This window comes from Eptesicus fuscus, chromosome 1 (genome assembly GCF_027574615.1).
Source record: "Eptesicus fuscus isolate TK198812 chromosome 1, DD_ASM_mEF_20220401, whole genome shotgun sequence".
In the NCBI taxonomy this organism is placed as follows: domain Eukaryota; kingdom Metazoa; phylum Chordata; class Mammalia; order Chiroptera; family Vespertilionidae; genus Eptesicus; species Eptesicus fuscus.
In genome coordinates, this window is record NC_072473.1 from 9,411,758 (window position 1) to 9,432,659 (window position 20,902).

The 20,902-nt window shown below is 45.9% G+C and overlaps 1 protein-coding gene across 4 annotated transcripts in view; it reads right to left on the reverse strand.

The window, feature by feature from the left end:
* The window catches only part of RAI2 (retinoic acid induced 2), a 78,577-nt gene extending 61,609 nt beyond the window's left edge, over nt 1-16,968 (reverse strand). For all 4 annotated transcript variants that reach the window (XR_008556924.1, XM_054720627.1, XM_054720622.1 and 1 more), the window contains exon 1: nt 16,783-16,968. The gene's annotated coding sequence lies outside the window, so the exon portion shown is untranslated. The remainder of the gene's footprint in view (nt 1-16,782) is intronic.
* Between the last annotated feature and the right edge of the window lie 3,934 nt (nt 16,969-20,902).

Sequence of the window (20,902 nt, forward strand, 5' to 3'; positions counted from 1 at the left end):
GTGCTTCAGCTCTATTATGAATTTGGGAAACTTGCAGTACTTCATCCCGTCCACAGAAGTGATAAAAAGGGTAGGGCATTTGGTATTTGGCATTGACAACTAAAGAGAGAGATGGCAAGTGACAGATTTGAAGAAAGAGAAGAAGTGTCTCACACGGATGAGGGATGAAAAGCTTCATGTCCAAATATCTGAGATGGAGCTGAACGTGGGTCAGGTTGATTATAGGAAAGGTGGTCTCATTCTCTAATGACTGGTGGTGACAGAGTCAAGAGGGTCAGGGCTGGGACTCCACTGGTGTACTCAAGATTTGCTGAGCTCTGTTGTGGGTGGCTGACACAGAGATAAGTAGAAAGATGGAAGTACTCAAAACACAAGAATGTGACATTTCATTGCTGATTAATGGGGACAGAACCCAGTAAAAACAGGAATGAGGCCTCAAGTTCATGCCTTTGAAGACTTGCTTTTAGAAACAGATAAACTGGGGAAATTTTGTGTGTTTGTACTTTTTTATTAAACATACTAGAGGCCCGGTGCATTAAATTCGTGCATGGGGGTGGGGGTGGGGGCAGGGGGTTTGTCCCTCAGCCCAGCCTGCACCCTCTCCAATCTGGGACCCCTCAAGGGATGTCTGACTGCCCAGTGGGATTGGGCCTAAACGGGCAGTCGGACCTCCCTCTCACAATCCAGGACTGCTGGATCCCAAATGCTCGCCTGCCTGCCTTCCTGACTGCCCCTAACCACTTCTGCCTGCCAGCCTGATCACCCCCTAATCAACCCCTAACCACTCCCCTGCCAGCCTGATAGGCCTGGGTCCCCCCCCCCCAATTGCCCTTCCCTGCATGCCAGGTCACCCCCAACTTCCCTCCTCTGCTGGCCTGGTCCCTCCCAACTGCCCTCCCCTGCTGGCCATCTTGTGGTGGCCATGTTGTGTCCACATGGAGGCAGGATCTTTGGCCACATGGGGGCAGCAATCTTGAGTGTTGGAGTGACAGTCAATCTGCATATTACTCTTTTATTAGATGGGATAGAGGCCTGGTGCATGGGTGGGGGCCAGCTGGTTTGCCCTGAAGGATGTCCCAGATCAGGGTGGGGGTTCCCTTGGGGCATGGGGCGGCCTGGGTGAGGGGCCTGTGGTGGTTTGCAGGCCGGCCACGCCCCCAGGTGACCCAAGCGGAGGCCCTGGTATCTGGGGTTTATTTATCTTCTACAATTGAAACTTTGTAGCCTGGAGTGGAGCCAAGCCTTCTGCTTGCTCCGTGGCAGCAGCCATTTCTGTTGGGGTTTATGTATCTTCTAGAATTGAAACTTTGTAGCCTTAAGCAGAGGCCTAGGCTGTCCAGGGTGTGCAGAAAGCTTGGCTTCCTCCATTGCCGGGGGCAACCCTAGCCTACCGCTCTTTCCAGCTCTGTGGCTGCCGCCATTTCTGTTTGGATTTGTTTACCTTCTATAATTGAAACTTTGTAGCCTTGAGTGGAGGCCTAGGCCGGCAAGGGCAGGCGGAAAGCTTGGCTTCCTCCATTGCCTGGGAAACCCAAGCCTCCCTCCTGCTCTCTGTGGCTGTAGCCATCTTGGTTGGGTTTATTTGCATATTCTCTCCTGATTGGCTGGTTGGCGTGGTTTATGGGTGTAGCGGAGTGATGGTTAATTTGCACATTACTCTTTTATTAGATAGGATTATATTATCAGCATCTAAGTGCTATAGAACACACTGCCAGGGGCCAAGGAGGGCTAGGTTGCTATAGATGGTGATCAAAATGAACCTTAGAAAGTGTTGTCTGGCTCAGGCGAATGAATGCTGGTGTGACACCAACCCACACACAAAAAAAGGACACATAATTCCCACTCTCAAAAAAACAAAAGAAAAGTAACAAAGAGGGAGTAACATGTAGAGAGAGGAAACAAAACGGCATGGGTTCTGTGGAAGAAAACATGGGTTTGTGTACAGTTAAGAAAAAAATGATTCCACATTAATCTTTTATTTTACAAATATTCATAAAACAACCTAATAGCTGCTTTCATGAGTAACCTCAGCTACTTCTTAACACCTGCATTAAAAAACAAAAAAATAACAACATTTTCATCACTGATGAAAGCTAGATCAAAAGTCAATATAGCCAACATGACAATTCCCTTTCCAAGGACCTTTCCAAGCCCTGCCCCCCTTCATATTCACACCCCTTTGCCTCCAATCCTGTCCCAGGACATCTGGCCCGTGCTCTCCAAATGGACAAAGACTTTAATTAGGATGAAGACACATGGGTATGGGGGGGGGGGGGGACCTGCCTTCCTTATCTGTCTGCCTCATCGGCTTCACTTTTTTTTTTTTCTTTCCTAGTTAATTTTCTGCCACCATTTAATTGCAGGGAACAGCAGATCCGACAACAAATGGGCCTCTCTGTCTCGGCTTGTCCTACACGACCAGGGTGGTCAGGCAATTCCTAGAGATCGTGCCTCCTCCTTCACCCTGCCCAGCTCTCCATCCCCTCTCAAGGCACCCCAAATTAAAATGAAGTCATTCCAGAACAATTGCCAAGGGAGTGACCAAACCTAACTGTGGCCCAAATAAAAGTGGAACTGTCCAGGTCCTCAGGACGGTAGCAGAAAGGAAGCTTCTCCTAGCTTATGTGAGCCAGTGATCACTGCTCTCTGTGTACCAGGAGGTAACAGCTGAACCCCAGACCACACTACTTAAAGATGAAGGAATTAGTACTTAAACCCTGGTAGATTAGCAGTTAACCAAAGGTCTTAGTACCAGCAACACCAGCAGCACCTGGGAATTGTTAAAATGACAATTCTTGGGCCCCACTCTAGACCTGCTCTGGAGGCGAGTTGCAGGAATCTGTATTTTAAAATGCACACTGTAAGCTTGAGAACCACTGGTTTACAGGCCTTTGAGAAATGGAGAAGCTGCTTGGGCTGAGAGGGAGGACGAGAGATGCCAAGCTGATAGGTGTTATAGGAGAGGTGCATATAAAGCAAGGATCAGAGGGACAGAATGGCACAGGGAAACAAGCGTGTTCTAGAGCTGTGTTGTTTAATATGGTACCAGTAACATGTGGCAATTTACATTTAAAACTTAAAAACAGAAATATTGCATAATCTCACTTAAATGTGGAATTTTTAAAAAGCCAAACTCATAGTAACAGAGAGTAGAAGGGGGATTACCAGAGACTTGGATGTGGGAGAAAGGGAAATTTTTTTTTTAAAAGAAAGGAAAAAATAAAGTAGAAGGGTGGTTGCCAGGGACTGAGGGGAGGGGGTCATAGTTATTGTTCAATATGGACAGAGTCAGTTTATAAGATGAGGAGTTCAGAGCTAGATGGTGATAATGCTTGCACAACAATTTAAATGTACTTAATGCCACTGTACACATAAAATGACTAAGAAAAATTTTTCAATAAAATTAATTAAAATAAAATGTTAAAGTCAGGCCTCAGTCATACTAGTCACATTTCTAATGCTCAACAGAGGCTTGCAGCTAGTGGCTACCATATTGGACAGCATAGGACATTTCTATCATTGCAGAAAGTTCTATTGAACTTGGCTGTATAGAATCCCTATTCTACCTCCTATGATCAGTGTGACCTGGTGTAAGTTACTAACCCTCTCTGAGCCCACCTATCTCGTATGATTGTTGGAGCTGGAAATAAAATGATAAATGTAAATTACTGGGTACAACTGTCCAGCCTATAGCAGGAGCTTGATAAACAAGAAGTAACATTACTGCTGTTATGATTTTATGAGCAGCCATTGGAGACATTTCCTAATGAAATAGTTTGCATTGGCTAGGATGGACTCCTTCCACTACATCCCAATTGTACATTTTAGAGCTTATGTAGGTGGCTTTATTTTCTTTTTAAAAAATATATTTTATTGATTTTTTACAGAGAGGAAGGGAAAGGAATAGAGAGTTAGAAACATCGATGAGAGAGAAACATCAATCAACTGCCTCGTGCACACCCCCTACTGGAGATGTGCCCGCAACCAAGGTACATGCCCTTGACCGGAATCGCACCTGGGACCCTTCAGTCCACAGGCCGACGCTCTATCCACTGAGCCAAACTGGTTAGGGCGGTAGCTTTATTTTCAACAGGACAAGCCAGCAATGCCATTCCAAAGCAATTCCCATTTGCTAGCAGGCCAGAAAGGTGGCATCCTAATCCAGAAGCAATATGTAAGAGACTCGTAGTAAGGCTATGATTCATGAAACCAGAGCCTCATTTGGGAGGGTAGTATTTCTCTTTTTTTTAACACCACTAATGTCATAATCCCTGGGATAGTTCATTACATTAGAGTCAACACTTCAGTGTTCTTCATCTAGAAAGATGCTAAAGAGACATTGTAACTTTCTTGCAAATCTCCCCCCATATAAGAAAACAAAATCCAGCCCAGAACAATGGCACAACCCAAAGACATCTTTCCTACTGAAAGCCAGTCATGAAAGGGATAATGAGAAGAGGGCTTTATGTGTGTGGTGTTTTATTCTAACTAATTAGGAAATAGGGAGTCACTGAGTGTTTTTGAGCTAGGGTTACTGCTTTAGCATAATAGCGACAAGAATAGCAGGGGAGAAGGGGAGCAAGGATAGGAGTCAGGTGAGAAGACTGGAGCCAGGCCTAGTGAGCCATGCTGAGGCCTACACTCACAGTGGTGGTGGGCAGAGCTGAAGACAGAAAGAAGCGGGGGGGGGGGGGGTTGTCGAGCCTATGCACACTGTCAGCAGAGTTGACATCAGAAGCCAGGGATATAGTGTCCAGACTCCCAGCACTGAGGCTGTATGATCAGGCATTATGTCCAAGAGGCCAATTTTCCTCTTCAAAGTCCTTTGTTGAAGCAATTCCATTCTTCACATGGGCTTTGGATAAAGCCAGCTCTCTGTAGATGATGGGTCAGAAGAGTTGGGTTAGGGACTTGGAACAAGACCTCTCAGGTCGGTTTTTCAGGCTTAGGAATCATAACAAAGGCTCCTCTTCCTAATCCACTCAGGCCTCCTGGGTGAATCACAGACTTTCTAATGTTCAATATGAGTAACATTTTTTTTAATGGAGGCTACAACAGGAGGTAGACAACGTATGACTGTCAATAAAAGATGTTAAACTACAAATACCATGTACTATCTTAATTATTCACAAAAGAGACTTTAACACTAATAAAATTAGGAAAAACCATTTTAGAATAAAGGGAATTTCTGTAAAATGGAAAAGGTTTAGCTTTTAAAAAAAAAGAAACTAATTACATTTCCACTTTTCTTCCATTTCACTGTGAATGGGTAGAAATTTTGTCCCTTGCAGGTAATAGTCTGAAAGCCTGGTCTATAGGACCAATGGTTTATGTGACATTCCAAAAATGGTTCACTGTGTGGTTTAGACTATCAGAATTATCCCTGATGAACCCAAATCCAACTGCCCAGCTCCTAAGAGCAAAAACAAAGCTGAGATTTCTGGTGTGGGTGTGTCCAACATGAAAAGGCAGGGCAGAATCAGTTTTTACTAGCCTTCTTAAAATGCAGGTGATAAGCTACAAAGGATCCTAGAACAAATGGTCTCATATCGATATATTCGAATTCAATAATTTCATATTTAGTCTAGCAGGTTAGTGAAATTTTTTATCATAAAAAGAAACTGCAGCCAGAGCTAATTACTCCATCTGAAATGTATCTGGACATTGTTTAGATGTTGGAAAGGAAATGGTAACATTATAGAATTTTAGCAAAGAGGAGGGCATTATTTTTTTTAAAATGTAAATGTAAAATTAATAGAAAATGTGGCCTCATATAGTTTTCAAGCTTTGACTATATGGTCGAAGAAAGAGCACCTCTATTTTGAGTTTTGCTTGACATTTTTCTCATTTCTAAAATGTGAAAGGAAATTCATTAGCTCAGGCTCAATCCATTCCCATCCATTGATTTAAAGCCAATCAATGGCCATTGTAATCTGAAAAAAAAAATAACACCGTTTCTATGAACCTTTCCAAGTAAGGGCAAGTTCAGCTAAGCTTAATAAAGAGAAAAATAGCAAGGGCCATCTGGAAAACACTTCCAGAGTCACAAAAGATAGTGGCAGCCTTTGCCCAACCTTCTATAAATAAGTGTCTCAGGGAAAAAAACACCCAATTTTCAAATCTGTTTCTACTTAATACAGCTGCAATAGAGTTTATTTAGCTTTTCCCTATAGCAGGAAGATTGTTTGCCTTTTTATGACAAGGGTCTAAATGTTATTCACAGCCATTTCCATTGCCATTATTTTGAGGAAGAACATACCACGAGGACCTGTCTGTTTGTTTCTGTAGCACACAGCAGTGGCCCTAGTGGCCTCTGCACCACCAAACTGGCCTCCAAAGCCCAGATTTATGATCCCCTTTCCTCTCCCAGTGTTGAAAACATCATCCAAATCCTGGCCTGCAAGGGGCTGGCAACTTAAAATGACCAAGTGTCACATGCAGCAAATCAATTATTTATCTGCCTGGACCCAGCACACTATGGATGTCTGCCAGCTCATTGCCTTTTCCTTCCCCATGACAAGTAAGGGTCAAATTACTCTTCAAGTGAAGCTAGTCCTTGCCAATGATGGCTTGGCAACTCCTACACACTCACCTTCCCATATTTTCTCACTGGCTAAGCTTGCAAAGGAATTCCTCTACACATAACACTCCAAATTCTTTGAGACACTCTGGGGAAAAGCCTTACCTAACTTGGATGGCTTCAAAATGAAGTGGCCCCCACAGATGTCTGTGCTGAGTATCTGCCCATACCCTCAAGTGTCCCTAAACACCCATCCCACTCTGAAGACTGGCAGGGCAGGGTTGACACCAGGACACTGTCCTACGTAATGAGTGATCCACCTCTGTTCTCCCTCTGTCCCCCCAAGCGTCCATATCATTTCCATACATGGGTAGGACAGGGTTCATCCCCCATGAAACCTTCCCTGTGAATTCATGCCCCTCCTTTCTAGACTTTCAAGGGACCATGTGAAAGATGATGGCTGAGGGCTTATCCAATGACAACATTTCATCTGTTGCTGCTGACTGCAGGCATTATCAGGTTTGAGGTGCCTGAGGGAGCCCTGCTGACATTCTCTTTCCCAAGGAGAATTGCTGTGGGGAAATAAATGTGTGTAAGAGGGACAAAAATAGGGAGGGGTGGTGGAGACCACCTGAATTTTAATTTCCAGTCATTTTGAAAACTGCTCCATTAGGCCATCATTGACTTTCTTTCTCAAAATTACTAAAATTAGTACTGGGTAGAGGGCTCCCACATTCTAAAATAAATCTATTCCAGTGTTATGAGTAGAGCTCTCCCAAGTACACTAAGGGGCTAAATTAATTGGTTTAGGTTTAAGATATTACAGGAGAAAAGACAGTGGGGAAGGGGGAGGGGTGAAGGAAGATGCCTGGTGGCTTTGAAAGCATGACTGGAGTCAAGTGCATATGAAAAAGAAATTAGGGAAGAATAAACCTGTTCTCTGTATGAAAAACTAGAGAAGCCATTAGATAATACAATATGCCCCTCAATTACCTATGACTTATTCAATGCCTGTCTTAAAAACAAAACAAAACAACAACAACACCTCTGTGTTCTTACAATCTTACTATAGGCCTGGTGCATGATAATTCATGCACTGGAGTGGGGTTCCCTCAGCCCGGCCTGCCCCCTCTCACAGTCCGGGAGCCCTCAGGGGCAGGAGGCAACCCGGCAATCAGGGGAAGGTGACAACCCATCACAGCTCTGCAGCTGACACTGCTGGCAGTCCAAGCCTCAGCCGGCCCTGTTTACTTGAACCTTGGGTAGCCCTGGGCGGCTGAGCAGCCACCATCTGAGGCTTGCTTGTGCCTTGGACCGGCCCTGGGCAGCTGGGGCGCTGAGGGGACTGGGGGACTCTGGAGGCAGGCGCACGGAGCGGCCGGGCCCACCTGGGGGCGGGCCCAGTCTTGCCTCATGCCTGCCGCCCCGGCGGAGCTGAGGGGACTGGGCACCACCATCTTGTGGCTGTGGGTGCCACCATCTTTGAGGGTGTGACAGTCAATTAGCATATTCCCTCCTATTGGCGGTGGGTGCCGCCATCTTTGTGACAGTGTGAGGGTCAATTAGCATATTCCCTCTATATTAGATAGGATCGATCCTTCTGCCAACCTTAGAATTAAATCAGGCATATGACCCACTTCCAAATGTTAATTAATCATCCCCATGAATTGTATATATAAAAGTCAGAGAGGGAAACTGTCTTTTATTATTTCAAATTGAATTTTCCAAAAAAACACAACTTACTTATTAAATCTTTGTCTAGATTAGTGGTTCTCAACTGGGGATGATTTTGTCCCAGAAGGGACATTTGGTAAGGTCTGGAGACATTTCCGGTTGTCACAACTAGGGGGGGTGGGTAATGCTACTGGCATCCTGTAGGTACAGGCCAGAGATGCTGCTAAACATCCTATAATGAATGCACAGGACAGCACCCACCACATTAAAGATCTGCCAACAAAGTGAAGGTAGAAAAAAATGTGCTCTAGCTAAAGTCCAGTATGCTTGGCATTTAATATTCTTATCAGTGGCAGTTATCAAAGGCAGAAGACCCCATTGTCTCTGAAAACTAAGGTTGGCTTACATATATGTCAACTAAAGACATATTTACTCCTTTCAGAATAAAGCAAACAGGGTTTCACTCTGAATCTAGGAACATTAAAGAAATACTCTGATCATGGTGGGGATAGGTAGGGTACATATTTCATAGGTCTAAATGGATGGAAATTAATACAGCATAAAATGAAATGATTATCTAGTTATGTTCCATACAAAACCAAAATCAATACACTGCATCTTACTTAACCTGCAATTAAAGTTTAAAGGAAAAAACAACTAAAACAAGGAAATGCCATTCTTTCCCATTTCTTGCTAGCTGGGTACACGTTTCTGAGCACAAAGCATTAAAACAAAAACAAGCAGACAAAAACCTTTATTTTTAAAGCAGATTTTTTCCAGAGCATAAAAAGCTTCCTGAACCATTCTATTTTATTTACTGTAAATTCAATCAGTCGGTAGTGAGCAAAACATGCAGCCCATTCTCTTGGTTATGCTTGCCTGGCTTTCCAAATGCCCTCAAAACTGGGATGATGAATCACATACCTTGGCCCCACTGTACCAATTAATAGTAAGCAAAGAATTCCACAGAGCTAAGACAAGACTTTTTGCCTGGTGTGTGTGTGTGTGTGTGTGTGTGTGTGTGTGTGTGTGTTTAAGGGGGAAGTGTCTGTTTGGGGGGAGGGGCCTTCAGCCAGCTGTTTTCAGATAGTCTTAAGAGCAGGTGTTGAGATTCTCTGAAATTTATTTAGAATATTCTGTGTGGCTCTGCAGTACCCCGAGCATGGGGATGGGCTTTGGTCAGGGAAAATGTATGTACCTAGAATCAGCCTAAAGCTTCCAGGCTTAACCTATGTAGGAAAGAATGGCTAACAGCTACGCCATTTCAACCTTCCAGGCCACTGTTCCTTTTTCTGAATTATACAGCCAAAGTGGCCATATACACAAAGACAAAAATAACAACAACAAAAACGCCCAAACACACCCAGTCTTGGCTGCCAGCGAGGCCTGATTCTGCTGCTGAAAAAGAACAGTTGCTACAGTGCAGCTGGAGGAGATTTTCCAGGAAACTGGTAATACCCTGGCTGTTAATGAATTATTTTTCGCCAGAATGTCGGATTCTTCCTGTGCTCCAGTAAACAGTCTGCCATGGGAAACAAAACCGGCTCCTTCCGTGGATCTCAAGAAGGTCAGCCAAGGGTCCTCTGTGGGGGCAGCCCCCATAGGAGCCTGAGCCACAGACGCTTCATCTATAAATCACCACAGCCCCAAGTTCATTCTTCTAGCTCTTTTTGTCTACTTGGGCCATACCCAGGGGCCAGGGAAGAGCCCAGGAAGGCCACAGTGCCACTGCCATTCCCCGCTGAACTGTCCCTTGGTCAGAGTTCCTCATCTTTAGCACCACAATAAGTGAAATTGGGCTTCCTTGCATATATTCTGTCTCTCTCGCAGAAACTGTATTTATTTCCATGCTCTTGTTTTCATCAAGCTGTCAGGAGATGACTATGTGTGTCCCCTTTTCTCCTTTCTCTTTTTTAAGATTGGCCTCAGCCCCAAATAACCCACTCTCAGTGTTAAGGTGTCTACTTGGGACACTATTCTCCAAGCACAAATCCTCGGGAAGGATATTACTAGATCAGGTGTCAAGGAAATTAGTTGCTCAAGCAGGAGACAACTCTCCAATAGACAAGGACACAGGCTGGGGAGAAGGAAAGGGGCCACTTTTTTCCAGCCAGCCCTGCCCCCACCCCCACCTTGCTTCCTCATCTCCATTAAGTTTCAGGAGCCCAATTCCTAACAGAACTTGACTGAGCAAACATGCTCATAGGTAGGCTTGCTGGGGACCCTGTCATTTGATGACAGGCTGTTGTGGCTACTGGGTCAACCCCATGTCTCCCATCTGCCATGGAGATGGAGAGGGTTTATGCGCCCCTTAAAACATCTGGAGGTACCATGAGGCTGAAGGCACAGTTTGGTAGTTAGTTTGCTCTGGAGCAGTGCTGTGTAGTAGAAATATACACTGAGTGGCCAGATTATTATGCGTTCAGAGATCATAATAATCTGGCCACTGAGTGTATATGTAATTTTAAAGTTTCTAGCAGGCATATTTAAAAAATTAAAAGAAACAAATGACATTAAGTTTAATACTATGGCTTATTTAAAGGATATATTCAAAGTATCATTTCACCATATAATCGACATAAGAATCTATAGTAACAAAAGCATAATATGTTAATTAGACCAGAAGTCCTTCTGGACCTCCTTCCTTCCAGACAAAGCTGCAGTGGGTGGGGACTGAGGCACAGTGGGGCAGAGGCCTCTGGCTGTGGCAGTGGTGGGCAAGGGCCATAGCAAAGGGGGCAGGCTGGTGGGGGCCACAGCAGAGGTGGCAGGTGGATGAGGGCTGCAGCAGAGGTGGCCAAGGCAAAAGTGGCGGCCGCAGTGGAGGGGGCAAGGCCCTTGCACGAATTTCATTCATTGGGCCTCTAGTTATTAATAAGCTACTCTGCATTACTTTTTTATACTAAACTAGAGGCCCTGTGCACAGATTTGTGCACCAGTGGGGTCCCTCGGCCTGGCCTGCACCCTCTCACAATCTGGGACCCCTCGGGGGATGTCGGAGAACCAATTTTGGCCCAATCCCTGCAGGTCAGGCCGAGGGACCCCACTGGTGCACGAATGCGCCAGGCCTCTAGTATGCATGTAAGATCTTTGGTTAATCTCTTCCTGCCCTCCCTCCTCCTCCCTTCCCTCTGAGATTCCTCAGTCTGTTCCATGTTTCCATGCCTGTGCATTGAACATCTGCCCCCTGGTGGTCAGTGCGCATGATAGCTACTGGTCGAATGGTCGAACTTAGGCTTATATATATGTAGATTGTAGAAATCCTGTGCATATATTTTCCTTATAGCTCATCTTACTTTGGACTAGCCACCTTTCAACTGCTCAATAGCCACATCTGACTAGTGCTACTGTATGGGACAGTGCAGACATAGAACATTTCCATCACCACAGAAAGTTTAGATAGTGCTGTGCTAAAAGACCAAACCAGCTGTGGGAAGAAGAGTGACAGGTGAGAGCAGGATGAACTATAGAGTTATTGGAGCTAAGAATTACAGCAGAGCCCTGGTTGGTGTGGCTCAGTTGGTTGGGCATCATGTCCTATGCACCAAAAGTTTGCTGGTTCGATTCCAGGTCAGGGCACATGCCTAGGTTTCAGGCTCGATCCCTGGTAGGGGGCATGCAAGAGGCAGCTGATCGATGTTTTATTCTTGTGTTGATATTTCTCTCCCCCCTCTCTTTCTCTCTCTAAAACTCAATTTTTAAAAATCTTTAAAAAGAAAACAATTACAACAGAAATAGAAACTGCCAAGAATTTTGATATCTAGGAGGCCCCAGCCCTATCTCTAAGTGAAGATTAAAGTGGACTTTTAAGAAAGGCCCAGGGCCCACGCTTGCATAGTAAGTATAGTAACTATTCAAGGCATCTGCTGGTTGAGCTGCCTCCATCTTAGCTCTTCTGATCTGTTTAAGGCAGAGGATGGGACAGAAGATCACCAAAGTCAAGTATGTTCTTTCAATAACAATTCTGGGTTTGCAATATAATTTGGTGAAGCAGATACAGAAACATGATCAAATTATGTGTGTCTGTGTCTGAGCATGCATGTGTGTTTGTGTGTGTGTTCATGGCTTGAATGAGAAGGAGGGTAATGTGAGAAATACAGAAGTACTAACATGGAAACCAAAATCACCTCCTATCTGTGGCCATTAGAACAGAAGAGAGTTGCCCTGGCCAGCATTGCTCAGTGGTTAGAGCATAAGCCTGCGGAACAACCAAGGAGTTTTGGGTTCGATTCTGGTCAAGGGCAGATTCCTGAATTGTGGGTTTGTTCCCAGCCCTGGTTGGGGCATTTGCAGGTGCGTGAGGGAGGCAACTAACAGATCTCTCTCTCTCACAATGATGTTTCTCTCTCTCTCCCCCTCCCTCCCACTCTTCCACTCTCTCTAAAAAAAAGGCAATGGAAAAAGTATCCTTGGGAGAGGACTAACAACAACAAAAAATCCTCACAAGGGAGCAGTAGAATCAAGGGGCTCATAAAAAATTGTGAGCCAGGCCATGTGGCCCAGTGGTTGAACATCAATCTATGAACCAGGAGGTCACATGATTCCTGGGTTGCAGGCTCAATCTCCTGTAGGGGGCATGCAGGAGGCAGCCAATCCATGATTATCTCTCATTATTGATGTTTCTATCTCACCCTCTCCCTTCCTCTCTGAAATCAATAAAAATACATATTTTTTAAAATTGTGAGCCATGAAGGAAACACCTTGAATCTGGAAAGAATGAGATGATGGGTGTCTGGGCAGACAATTAGGTGGGAGTGAGAAGTGATAATCAGAGGCATTCTCCAAAGACAAGAGCTGCCAACTCTACAGTGAAGATGCCACCCTAATTCCTAAATCAAGCTTAGTTCAGAATCCCACACAGGCTTTTGTGCAAGGGAGAGTACAATTAGCCTCTCCTCCTCCTCTCTAGAGCCTCATTCTCTGAGGTCTCCCTCAGATTCTGATAAGGGAGGCAGCAGAGTCAAAAGCATCTCATATACAGATTCAAATCCCTGCTCTCCCAATGACTGCAAAATTTATCGGGGGTTAATATTGCCATCTGGTTGGAATGGGGGATAAGGGACTAGCTTTGACAATGCATTTACATAGCAAGACCCCAACTCATTTTTATTTTGAGTTTATTTAATGAGATGGTTAAAAGTCAAAAATACCTGCTCACCCTCTGGTCCCACTATGGGCCTCAGTTTCAGTCTTGGTTTCCTCATCCACAAGGTGGGAATGCATGTCTCATGTGGACTTGTCAGCTTATAACTACTCGGGACATAACACCAGGAACTCAGAGTCCCCAACCAAACGTTCATAGCTCAAGATTTCTCCCTGCTGGGTTTCCCTTGAGAATGACTTACAGCTCCCTCCCCAACACCATTCACTCTACCAGCTCCATCAGTTAGTCGCTCAACTCTCACTTATTAAGCAACAGCTGGCTATTGGGTATTCTAGGATGAAAAGGCACAGCCTTTCCACTTTAATTAGTTAGGTTCTATTTGGGGTCCATCTATTTGGCACATATGCCCTAGGTGACCGGGCTGGGTATTTTGTAGGCTCCCCTTGCCCTTAGGTACCATATATTGTGAATGGGTAGGGGCTGAGGACTCTGGCCTTTGGGATAAATAGAGTAAATAAGATATTTGGGGAAGGAGTAGAGGTACATGTTGCCATTTAAATAACCACTAAAGCCTGGAATCAGACATTTGACAGGAAATTTCTCTGAACTCAGGGTCCTTATCTGTAAAATAATGCCTCTGCCACATCATGGATTCCCACATGTGAAGTATTTGGCAGACAGTGCAACAACAAATGTCAATTCCTTTCCCAATTTATTTCCCTCCACTACCCTCTTCCCCCAAATCTAAGATTAGAGAAGGAGCCAGAGAACCAGAGACTTGGTATTTTCTGACTGGAGAGTCACAGCACACTGTATGTGAATATCTCCCCATTTAGAATATCTCCATTCTGAGTCCAATGGATTGGGGGAGGGTAGTCTTATCCAGTTTTCAGGTCATAGAACTCCTAGCAGCACCTGGTCACATACCTCCCATCCTTTTCTTTTTCTTTCTTACCTTTCAGAGGCCCTGTCTCAGAGGCTGTTTTCTGGCTACAAGACTTTTTATTTTACAGTTATTACCCAACTGCCCACCAATCAAGTTTTCACATTGGCAACTGGCACCACCTGGAAAGCTGTTCTTTCTTTTAATCCTGAGATGGGTAGGTTTTCCTGGGCTGAGCATCAATGCTGGAAGTCTGGGGTTTCTTTGCATTATAAAGGACTCCCGTCCTGGATAGCTGATTGGTGCTGGTTCCAAAGTAGCCAGTATCATAAATGCCAGTCTGAATTGGCTCATAGTGCCTGGCACCTTGTGGTTGCCTCTAGTGGGCACCTGTCAGGATGAGACACACGTGCCAATTTGGAGTATATTGTGTGTGTCGGGGGGGGGGGGCGTCTGGTAGTGGGTAGGTGGCCTCTTTGGGCTTCAAAGAAGCAGAGGAATTGGAATGCCACCAGGCTTATGTATCTGTGCCTTCCAGCCCACCCCCAGCTTCTGAAGGTGGCACAGCTCCCCCTCCCCATTTTCCCCTTTGAAAACAAAACGCTAAGGACAAAACTGGGTGGGAGCATAATGCTGCTCTAGTGCGTGGCTCCCACCCGCTAGCCTCCCCACTATCTTCCTCCAACACTGCCACCCTTCCACCGCAACAAAGGCACATCGCTACACATTTTCAAAGTTATCAGAAGTCTCTTGGTCAATCAACAAACGATTCTGATGACTCAAAAGGGGGAAGAGAGGCATCCAGAAAATGGTGAGAAAGATTCTCTGGGGAAAAGCACAGCAAACCTTGCCCTATGCACGCAAAGCTAAAAATTGTTTTCTTTCTGCTGGCGGCTTTTCTTTCTGTTCTAAAGAGAAGCTTCCAAGAATCAGCTAAATAGAGGGAGGGATCACACCAGAGGATGAGAGAGAATGCTAAACCAACAAAAACAAAGACCCTAATGAAACAGAGCGAGCCATGAAAATCCGCGGTTATCAAAACTTTGTTTGGCCGTATCTATTTATCATCGCTGCACACCCGGGCTCTGCGGAATATCATTCTGTTGATGTCACTTATCCTCAGCAAAATATTTACACATCCTTAAAAACGCCAGATGAGGGGGGCCAGCCTGCGCACCGCAGCAAGCCGCAGCTCACGCCCAGTCGCTGAGTTCTGGGCAAATTGTGGGGTGGGGGCATGAAAGAGGGTGGCTCCTGTGGGCACAGGTAGGAGCTTTGGGCAGTTCCCAGGACGCGGCCACCCGGCGCTGCGCCCTGCCCTGCCTACCTCTCTCCCACCTGACTCTGCAAGAAGCAGCCACATCCCTGATATGGTGTCGGCGCCACCCCCACCTCCCCCTGCCTTTCTCATTGATTAAGTTCTCAAACCATTGTTAAAGCCCGGTTGCCTTTCCCTGGAAAACTGGGCTGAATTCATTAAGCTTCCCCGTGCCACAAAAGGAATATTCATAAAAGTTTGGCAGGCAGAAAAGGGGGCTGACTGCATGCCACGGGGTGGGTGACAATTCGCTCCTCCAAAGCCACCTTCTTTCTCCACGCCCCATCCCTCTCTCCATCCATCCGTCGTGCCCCAAACCTACTCCAGGGACTTCCGATAGTGAAACACAAAGCAGCAGCTGTTTGGCAACATTTCTACCCCTCGCCGGCAACCGTGGTGGGATGCCATTTCCCCACCCAGGCAGAGCTTATCCGGAACAATAGTCGGGCTTGAAACAGCAAACAAGCAAACACACGGCGCGCAAACGTGACCCTGAAAAAGCCAACGCGGCAAGAAGCAACAACTCCCTCCGCAGCAAACGGTACCACGGAAACGCACGCAAAAAAAAAAAAAAAAAAAAATGCAGCATGAACGCTGCCCGATGCCTAACATGGCAGAAAGCCTGAGCCAGTGTGGGCCACCCCGAAGCTGAGCACTGGGGGGACAAGAGGGCTCCCGGGGCGCCTATGCACACTCACCCGGCTCCGGGAGGATGCGGGGCTGGCCAAGCGTCACAAAGGCAAGCCCAGCGCGATCTGGCAAAACCCAACTTTCCGCCCGGCTCGCCAGGGCCGCCAGATACGTCAACAGAATCCATCTTTCGAAGGGCCTGGAAGGCTCTGGTTTTCTGGGCTGGGGCAGAGCGGCAGAGCCAGAGGCAGCCCGGTGCGGTGCCCGGGCGCGGAGTTCACCGTGCGCCACCCTCTGCGCCCGGTGCCAGCGCTGGTGGCAGCCTGAAACCCACTTCGGGGGCCCCCTCCCCGCTGGCCTGCGCCGCCTCCCTGGCCCCGCTGGCAAGTGCGCGGCGCCTGGAACAGGAGCGGGGCCCAGATACACCGCACGGGTAGCGGCCTCCGCCAGCGTCCCCGCCTCCGCCCCCCGCCCGGCCCTTCCCGCTGGCCCGGGCTTCAGGGTGCCTTCCTGCCCCCGCGAGCAGGCCCCTCCCCAGGCGCGGAGCCCCGCCAGGCGCTCCGGGTCCGGCGCGCCCCCTGCTTCCCAAGGCAGGTCCGCAATGGGAGGGCGAGGGGGGACCCCAGCCCGCACGGGGGCGCCGCGGCCGCTACCTTGCTATTGCAGCCGCCGCCTCCAGGAAGCCGCGGGGTGGTCACGGGTGCGGGAACTCTCCGGTCTGGCCTCGCCGCCCGCCTCCTGAAGCGGGTGCGTAGCGGTGGGAGCCGCCGTCGCTGCTGTCACTGAGCTGCTGTCGCTGCCACCGCTGCCGATTGTGCGTGAATGTGTGTGCGCCTCTGTCCGGGCGAGTGTGTGACTGCGTGCAGCGCCCGGGCTTTACTATATACACCAAGGGGTGGGAGGAGGCGGGGAAGGGGAGGGCTTGGGGGAGGTGGCGGAGGAGGGGGAGTAGGAGGGGGGCGAAAGGGTACCCAAAGAGGCTGTGGCGGAGGAGGGACAGGTGATCTAGCCCATGGGGAGGGCGTGGCTGTAGGTGGCGTGGATTGGTAGCAGGAAGAGGCTCTGGGGCTGGGGTTGGGAGTGGGGGGGTGGGACGCCAGGGAAAGACAGTGGAGCACGGACCCTGCCACCTCCCAACAGGCTAGGGACCATTCCAGACCCCAGGATGGAAAGGAGACAGAACAGAGCCCAGGAGGGAGGAAGAGTCTGGCTGATGAAGGTGGGAGAAGTGGGAAGGGCCCAGCGATCACATTCTAAAATGCCAATTGTGATACATGTCGAAGATCCTTCTCACAAGGTGTGAGATTATTAAAGACAACATTAGTCCACGGACATAATTTCATTTCCACATAATTGCTTGAGAGGCGATTCATTTATTAAGCTAACATTTATTAAGCACCTAGTATTTGCCAGACACCGAGCTAAGAACTGGAGTTACAGAGATGATGAATATATGGTTCCTAATTAGTATATAAATAATAAGTATCATTACTACTATTGATCATTTAAAAACAAAATAGAAAACCAAATACTATAAATGTTTTAACTGTGCAAAGGAAGCAACTACATTGGTTTAATTAATCCATAAAGATTATTTTTCTACTCATCTAAACAGGATGGAGATTTTTGAGAGCGGATAGCAGAGCAGAAATGACCTTAATCAGAGCAGAGAGCTGTCCCAACACTGTGAGTAGTAACCATGACTTAACCTCTTGTAGAAGTGGGATAGCCAAACAGAAATAGATAGAGAGCAGCCTGGCAAGTTTATAATTAGTATGGGAACCTGAACTTGTGTTTAAAAGGTTCTATTCTAGCCTTGTGTTATGAGCATAATGTGGTAGAAAGCAGGGCCTCACTATGAATTTTGTGGACACTTTGCCTTTGTGGACCCCTTCCTCCATAAAAAAAATAAAAATTACATTTTTTTCAATTGCATTGTAAAGATAAATATATTAATATTATATATTAAAACATTTTCTTCAACCTAAAAGATCACTTTTTCTTCTGATTTTAAATGAAATTAAAACATTCCCATGGGCCCCTCAAAGCTTTGTGGGCCCCAGACACTGTGCCTACTGACCCTAACAGAGAAATCAGCCCTGTTAATACCATCTCTTAATACTAAATTTTATGAAAAAGAAGAGTTAAATTAAGAAGTGCCCAATCAATATAAGGGCAGAAAGACACATAGTGCAAGTTTAAGAACTGATAATAATGAACATCAGCAGAAAGGACCAGTTCCTATTTTTTTCAATCAAGCTCTTGGGTTTTAATTATTTATTTTTAAAAATATGTTTTTATTATTTTTATATTTTATTGATTTTTTACAGAGAGGAAGGGAGAGGGATAGAGAGTTAGAAACATCGATGAGAGAGAAACATCTATCAGCTGCCTTCTGCACACCTCCTACTGGGGATGTGCCCGCAACCAAGGTACATGCCCTTGATTGGAATCGAACCTGGGACCTTTCAGTCCACAGGCCAACACTCTATCCACTGAGCCAAACCGGTTTCGGCTGTCTTTATTGATTTCAGAGAGGAAGGGAGAGGGAGAGAGATAGAACATCAATGATGAGAGAGAATCATTGGTTGGCTGCCTGCTGCACTCCTGCTACTGGGAATGAGCCCACAATCCAGGCAGGTACCCTAACTGAGAATCCAGCAGTGACCTCCTGGTTCATGGGTCAGTGTTTAATCACTGAGCCACACAGGCCTGGCCAAGCTCTTGGGTTTTAAATGAGCTGTGAGTAACTAATGATACCTATGGAGATATTTGTCTGTGAATGTCTTCAACCACTTCAATAACCACAGACTTCCTCTATGGATCTCATAAATGTTCTGATCAGGTATGTAAGAACTCAGTTACCAGGATGTAGCTGAATACAACTAAAGACACAGCTAGGCAATTATAATAGGGCAAGTTCATGGATGAAAGATCCATAAAGGTTTTGTGTGTGTTGAGGGGCATGTGTGTAAAAGGTAGGGATTGACATCCTGGAAGGCAATTACTAGCTTATTTCTTTTGATGGCCTCATGACAACCCTGGGTTCATGTTTGAACATCACTGGCAATTGTGATTCATATTTGCTGCCCTTTGAAGTGCTTATGTTTTTAGGAAATACTATATTGATTCAGATTAATGCATAATAAATAGGTATCATTTCCCCTATTCCCAAAGAAATTTACAGTGGCACCCCTCTGTATTTTCATTATGGCTGCCCTTGCAGAGAGAAGAGAAAAAGAAGAGTCCAGAAAGAGAGGATCTAGATTGGGGTGAAGGAGATGTTTTGGGACAGAATAAAGACGTTAATATGGAAGAATTGTGTTCATACAGTTAAAGGGATGACTAAGAAAATGGAGGTAAGAAAGGATATACCCAACAGAAGAAAACAACAAAATTTCCAGAGTTGCTCAGGTTGATTTTTGAGATATGTAATTTTAATATTTTGTGATTTTTAAATTAGGACTGAAGAAATTTTCTATCTCAGATCTGATTCTTTTATCTCTATCCTGCTTCTCTAATATAGCATCTCCTCATAATCTAGTTTTCAACATACTTGCCATATAGATGGGCCATTCACTCATTTATCCAATAACCATCTTTTAAGCACCTGCTGTATAGTCACTGAGCTAAAGACTGTGATTAGAGAGATGGTTAATGAAGGGTTGCTGACCCCAAGGAACTCACAGGACAGTAAATAAAGTGTTAATAATACAAAGTGACACTACGTGGTACATGAGAAGTTAAAAATGGGCGAGATGAACACCAAAGGAGGGGCCTATCCCTGTACTTGGAAGGGGTAGGGAATGGCATGAAGAAAGCAGAAAAGATTGCACATGGAGGGTGACAAGAGCTGAGCATTGAGAGATGAACAGGAGTTTTTCAAAGTGAGGGAAAGCCATTACAAGTGAAGGGAATGGCAGGTACCAAAGCTTGGATACAAAGGAGGCTGCAAATATTTTGGGAGGCTGCTAGAGTAGTCTGTGAAGAATAATGGTGGGGATTGGGACAGGGGAAGGTAAGAGTTATTTAAGATTCCCTGGTCTGTCCTGTAAAGGAGCTTTTTGTAGTCAGTGGGGAGTCATTGAAGGACTTGAAGCAAGGGTGTGAGTAACCAGGAAAGATTTGGGTTGAGGAATGATCACTCTGATGGTGGATGTGAAGTGCTGATCAGAAAGAGGTAAGGTTGGCAGCATGGAGATCAGGTGAGAGAGACTGTGGCAATGATCCAGTTGGAATCAAGGCAGTGTCAACAGAGATGAAGGGTTGGAACTTGAGTCAAGTGGTACTCAGGACATAGAATCAACAGGAATAATTATGGAGGAAATACGGTGACTTACACCTGGCTTTCTGAATCATATGACAAAGTGGATGGGGGTGTGGTCAGCGAGAGACAAGTCCCTGGGAAGAGAATTAGATTTGTAGCTGGAAATGATGAATGTCATAGGTCCCACCAGAGGCCAATCCTGAAACGAAGATTTGAGTGCAGAAAGTTGATTTTCAAGGTGATTTCCACTGGTAGGGGTGTGGTAAAGGGAAACAGAGGAATGACAGCCAATAGAGGGTATGTAATCAAGGCCAATTACTACCATGGGCAAGTGGAGGTTAATCTTGCAGACAAACTCTTGGACATCATACAAAACACCCACTTCAGAATTGACCCACTCATAGGATGATGATTTTCTGGCAATTTCAACCTGCCACCCAGTATTGGCAGAGAGTCTTTTTTTTTTTAATTTCTTTATTGATTAAGGAGTTACATATGTGTCCTTA